This window comes from Ursus maritimus, unplaced genomic scaffold (assembly GCF_017311325.1).
Source record: "Ursus maritimus isolate PB19 unplaced genomic scaffold, ASM1731132v1 scaffold_12, whole genome shotgun sequence".
NCBI classification, from domain to species: Eukaryota; Metazoa; Chordata; class Mammalia; order Carnivora; family Ursidae; genus Ursus; species Ursus maritimus.
The window spans coordinates 323,498-329,841 of record NW_024423564.1 but is presented as its reverse complement, the minus strand read 5'-3'; positions in this window follow the sequence as shown (position 1 = coordinate 329,841).

The window sequence follows — 6,344 nt, the reverse complement described above, 5'->3', positions numbered from 1 at the left end:
TTTGCCACGTATTGCTGAGCCGAGATGCTCCTTCAACAGATGACTGATTGCTAAAGTTGTGGTCCATATATACAATGGAATGTTACTTCAGCTATCTAAAAGAACGAGTTCTCAACATTTGCTACAACATGGACGGCACTGGAGGAGATAAAATGCTAAGTGAACTAAGTCAAGAGCTGTTGGTGCTGCTCAACCCTGCAGCATCCCGGGATGTGCACCCCACACCCGGCGTCCCAGCCCTCACTTCCAGGGCTGGCGCGTCTCTGTCCTTTGTGTTTCTAATGCCACCAGCCACCAGCCGCCCCGTGCACTCCGGAAGCTCCTGGTCTCAGTCTGGATCCAGTGAGCGCACCGGGATTCCGGTGTTCCGCGAGATGCCTGGTGGCGCGCGCACCCGGCTCACGGTCTCAGTCTGCTGTTTTGCGGGTGCCGACCACGAGCCCGCCCCCTCCCCCGTGCAAGTGGCTACCGCTTACGGCGCCCGAACGCGGCAGCTCCCTCCCCCTTCCGTTTATCTTCCGATATCTGTGCACGGTTTCATGGCTCCCTGCTTCGTACCTCAATACTCAGCGCTGGAGATGTTCATTTGTAGAGATCCAGATGCATCTTCCTGCGTCTCAGGCTGGTTCCGTGGTTGTTTAGGCTGGTCTGGTACCTATCCAGCTCGACTCAAAGGACCGGCTGAAAACGGTGTCTCCTACTCCTCCACCATCTTAACTCCTCCTCCCGAGATTTCATTTTAAAACTTGATACCCTCAACAGAAAACCTATCTGTGTCTTTGATCATCCATACCCAGAGAAACTCTATCTCAAATACACAATAGATGGGCAGTTGACCAGTTCAGCTATGTGAGAATATCAGGTCCCAGTCGGTGTTCATCCTGAGAATAGCTTATAGAATGACGAACTAGTGTTGAAAAGCCATATGGCAGAGCTGTTAAGGGACTATATCCTGGCACCTCCTACCTTTGACCTCTGGGAGAGTTTCTTAATGTATTTCTGCTTCAATTTCCTTGTCTAGGACATGCCTAGGTCATTGCATGATCTCTAACACCTTTAGCCACCTCCTGCACCCCAGCTGATATAATGCATGAACTGTGCAATCTGACAACGTGTACACTTGAAAGTTTAGTGGAAAAAACCAGGGGGAGATAAAGCAATTGGAAAGCCCTAGCACGATGCTGTACTGGCAAGGGGTGCCCAGCACCTGGGTCCACACACACACACACACACACATACACACACACACACACAGACAAGCACACAGACATCAGGAAGAGGTTTCACTTGATTTCTAGTGGAAGGAAAGGAAAGAACGAGACAAATTAACAGGACACATTTTTAGTCCATTCATCCTAAGAGTGTTTGAAGCACCATTCCATTTCAACTTTACAACCCTCATGTGAAGTACACATTAAAATAGATGGGAACATCATGAAATGCCTGGGTGGCTCAGTCAATTAAACATCTGCCTTTGGCTCAGGTCATGATCCCAGGGTCCTGGGATTGAGTCCCACATTGGGCTCTTTGCTCAGCAAGGAGCCTGCTTCTCCCTCTGCCTGCCATTCCCCCTGCTTGTGCATGCTCTCTCTCTCTCTGATAATAAATAAATAAATAAATAAATAAATAAATAATCTTTAAAAAAATGGGAACATCAAAGGGCAAACAGGTTAGGTAACAAGCTCAAAGTCATCCTGCTATGAAGAGGGTAACAAAGCTGTGGAACAGCTGGGCCTGACACTAACCCTGGGTCCTTTCTTTTCTACTTGCTTCAAGCAAGAAAAGCCAGATTTAACTTTTTATCCCTCATTTGAGGGACTAAGAGAGGAAGAGAGGGAGGCTGAGGGTTTATGCTATGTTCTTAGAGAGACAGTGGGATGGAGAGGCAATTGGACATCCCAGGCTATGGTCTGATTCTGCTGGGCCATAAGGACACCAGCTGTGAGGTGTGGGATGAGTCCCCTCCCTCCCCAAGTGTCCTTTCCCCTCTCTGGGAGCAGGAGCAGGGTAAGGGTAGAGGCTCTCCGGGGCTAGGACTACTGTCCTTCTCTACCTTGGCGTCCATCTCTGCGAATTTTACTTCTCCTGCCTGTAGGACCCAAGTGTTCAAGAGGCTTCAAAATGCCTGGTATCTGGTGTCTCTTCTCCCCATTTCCTCCTCTTTTTTCAGATGGAGGGCCCCATATGCTATGGAGATTTCTTTAAAATCATCATAGCCTGAAATGAGCCACCACTCTTGGGTCCCTAGCTCCTCAAGGTGACTGGGGGAGGGTCTCTTACTATTGCTTGCTTCAAGGTGTCAGTGTGTTTTAAACATGGCCCCCATAATAAAATGACTGGAATTCGAATTCTGCATGACATTCTCTGCATGCTCTGGGTCTCAGGGAAGCACCAGAGTGAGTGATGTAAGCAGGGAAGGGCCTGATCACTGAAGAGCTCAGGACTACAACCTTCCCCACTCTGCAAATGCATGGTGAGACAGAGGCGTGCACTGAAACAAAGGACGTTCTTGCAGCTGGTCCGGAGGGGAGCCGGGTTTTGACATGTGAAGAGCAGCAGCCCCTCTGTGCTAAGGAGGGCCTCCTATGAAATCATGGGAGATGTACTTCCCATTGTAACACTCCTGTTTCCCCTTTTCTTTATGTGGGACATTTGTGGGGCCAGATTCACCCACTAACCCCACACTGATAGTGAAAAGGAGCTTCTCTGAAAGGGAGAACAGACAACACTAACCATCATTTGAGCCTCAGATGAAGAAACAGGGAGAATAATGTTTGGAGTCATGGAAAGTTCCAGAGGCCAGAGCCAGAGCAGCACTGGATGGAGCCAAGGGAGCTCTGGTCAAGGAAAGCAGGAGATTCCTGCCAGGGCAGGGTATCAGGTGATAGGGAAATTCCTTTGCATCCAGGGCCAAGGCCTGGGGAGGGGCACAGGGTACTCCAGCTGCAGAGCCGGGTTCAGATCCTCCAGAGCCTGAGACAAACTGGGTGACCATACAGGACAGAAGAGCAGGAAACAGGAGCCTCTGATTAAGAACCCTACCAGGTAGAGCAGCAGACTCTGCCTGGAGCTCCTTCTGTTAGGCTCTCCTGAGAGCAGGTTCAGGCAAAGAGAGGGACCTAGCCCAAGCCTGAAGAGAGCCAGAGTGAGATGAGAGGCTGGAGGTCAGCCATGGTCATGGCACCGGCACCAGCCCAGAGGGAGATGGGCACCAGACGGACTGACAGTGAATGGACGCATGGGGAAGGCTGTGTCATCTGTCCTTTGCTGAGCCATTCTTCTTCTTCCCAACTCACCCCCAAAGATGAGGAACTCTGGGCCTCTCTTTACAAATAATGCCATTCATTCATTCATTCTTCCATTCATCCATTCAGTCAGTCAATCATTCTGTAATTGCCAGCTTGCTGAGCAACTACTACCACCAGGCACCACGTGAGGATGGAGATGCACTAAGGGCCATAAGGACACAAGGAGAGGTTGATCCAGGACTCAAGTTCACAAGAGGTGACCCAGCCGGAGCCAGCAGGTGCTCCACAAACATTTAGGTGTATGTTTGGGGGCAGGGGAGGGGAATGAGGAGGAAGAGCTATCCACACACCTGGGTTCTAAATGTGATTTGGATTTTCCAAGGGCCACACCTAATAACAGATGTGTTTTGAGGACAGCACTGAACCAGTGGCTTCAGATTCATGTTATGTTGATCACAGGAAGTTACTAGTGTAAAGGCTCAGGGGATCCCTGTTCTTATGCTCTCGGGAAAGAAAAGCCCGTGGCAAGGAGAATCTTGGGGATCTGATCACCATGGAGCTTCCTGGGGCAGAAGCTCAGAGGCTGCCCACCTCCTGCCAACATCAGTGTCATTTACTAGTCAAGGTACCTGGACTCTGTTACTATGCCATCCTGGGGCCCCATCCAAAGTGAAAGCAACTCTGGCTCGAAATATGCACGTTAGCCTTCCCCTCCTCTCTCAGAACCTGGTCCACTGAGTGACGATATGCTGAATGAGTCCCTTATTTCCACCTATGCTAATTCATGACCCTTCTATTTTCAGCAGAGCTAAAAATACCTACTTTTAATCCTAGGGCCACTTCAAACATTAAGCAGCTTTATTCCTACCTAAGAGGATTCATCTTAGCAAAGATTAAAGATTTACCAAAAATGGAGAGCTCTTTTTTTCTTCTAACTTTGCCCATCACACGGAGCTCTCCCAGGACTGAGTGGACCCAGCTACAAGCCAGGAAGTCTGAGTTTCCCTTTCCACCTGTCATTTTTCTGCCTGGGCTTAATTTCCTCTCTAGGCATTAGGAGTAGGGAGGCGCTAAAAAAAGAAGAACATAGGCTTTCACTGTAGACTTCATTTTTTCATGGGGATTGTTGTTTGACCTTGAGGGAGTTATTTCACCTCTTGTAGCCTCAAATCCATCAGCCATCACTTGAAGAGTATGGACTGAGGCTCTCTGAGAGTCATTAAACTACTGACTCTAAAGTAGGATGTGTCTCTGACGCTAGGTAGTTTCCAGTCTGTTGAGGGAAGTGGCCTTCACACTTGGAAAGCTTCCAGAATGAAACATGTCTGGCATATACTAGGGTCTCTGTTAATATATGTTGAATGGTTGTGGAAACAAATATCACCATGGGAGTGCTGTTGTTTTGAGCAGGCACAGCTCTGATGCTGAGAGAGCCCCCAGGAGATACAGAGCCAGGAGAGAAGGAAAACACTGTAGCCAACAAGACCACCAGGTGTCAGGGCTGGGGCTGGAAGTGGGCAAAGAAGGGTTGGGGGTGGCCTCATCTTTGGGTTCCATGGATGGGCTTGGGCAAGCAGATGAAATAGTCAGAAAAGGCTTCCACGTTTTCAGTGGTGTGTGGGTGGTATACAGTTGGGTTAGGAAGGAAGCGCCAGGGCCAGAAGGCTGGGTGGAGTGGAGGGAAAAGTTTATCCCAGAAGAGGAATTAGCCCTTGAAAATTTCTGAAGTAGGAGAGGGGCGAAGGTGTGGTTGGTGAAGGCAAAGCAGGTTTACCTAGATTAGCAACCAGTCAGGGAGGGGTGGGGTTGGGGGGAATAATTAACTAATCTGAACATGTTTAACTCAGTGGAGTTAGGAGAAAGATGGAGGAAATGGATTGGATCCCCAGACAAGGAGTCTGTAATCAGTAAATCGATGGCCTCTAGCATCTATTGTCCTTTATACAGCAGACAACTGGTGCCCACCTCAGGTCCTCTGCACACCTCTCCCACTCGTTCATGTGCCCAAATGTATTCTAACCCACAAAACAGGAGGAACAATCCCCTCAAGAGAAGAGAGAGCAAGAATGTAGCAAGGCCACAAAAAGACTCAGATCTTCCTCCAAAGTTAACTCATTAAACCCTCCAGGAAGCTTGTGGCTTACCCCTCCCCCAACACAAGAGCTATGCCTGCATCTAAGGGTGAGGGTGGCACTGGGAATTAGGCATTGGTGACATCATTGTCACACAGCCAGTGCCAAAAAATATCAAGTGGGTGGTTTTCATCACAAAAGCTGATCCAACTGGTAATTGAGGGGAGTAGGGTGAATCATGTTTGACAGGTAAGGAATGAAAACAGAGGGGGCCTGGGGTGATTCTGTTTCCTTGAGGCAGGGCTCATTCATCCTATAAAAAGCCAGCTGGCTGCTGACTTCACATCAGACCAGAGCAACCAGACACCCCATTCTCTGTGTACCAGGTAAGTCTCTGATTGGAACCAATTTGAAATTCATGTTTACTTTTTTTATTGTTGAAAACTGGACAAAGGCAAACATGTGTAAGAGGGCTAATGAGGATATTAATGAAAGAATACTGCAAATTTTAGATTAAAGCACAGTTTGGGTGTAAAGGGAATTAGGGACAGGTAAGTCTGGCACTTTGGTGAACAGCCGTGGGACGGGGGCCAGGGAGGGGACAGGTTTGTGCAAGTACCGACAGTAAGTTAGTAGAAGGATTGTGACTAGGGCTCTCAGGCCCAGGCACTTTCAGCAACACTGCTATTTTCTCTGTTTATGACACTTATAAAAATGTTAATTCATGAGAGGGACCTCTACTTTGCATTTGTTATATTTCAGGCACCATGCTAGGTACTTTGGGTAAATCAGACCATTATGGAAGTCATTCAGCAAGCTCACAGCCTAGCGGGGAAGATAACGCATGCTCATACACAGATGGAATGCAAAGCAGATAGTGATTGGTATGGGAACATAGAGACAAGAAAGGGCTGTTTGGGGGAGCCATGCTCAGTATCTCCTGGTGATAGTGCAAGATGTGAGCTACAATGGAGGCATGTTTGGACAAGCAGAAATGGGAAGGAGAGCATTTCAGAGCAGACTG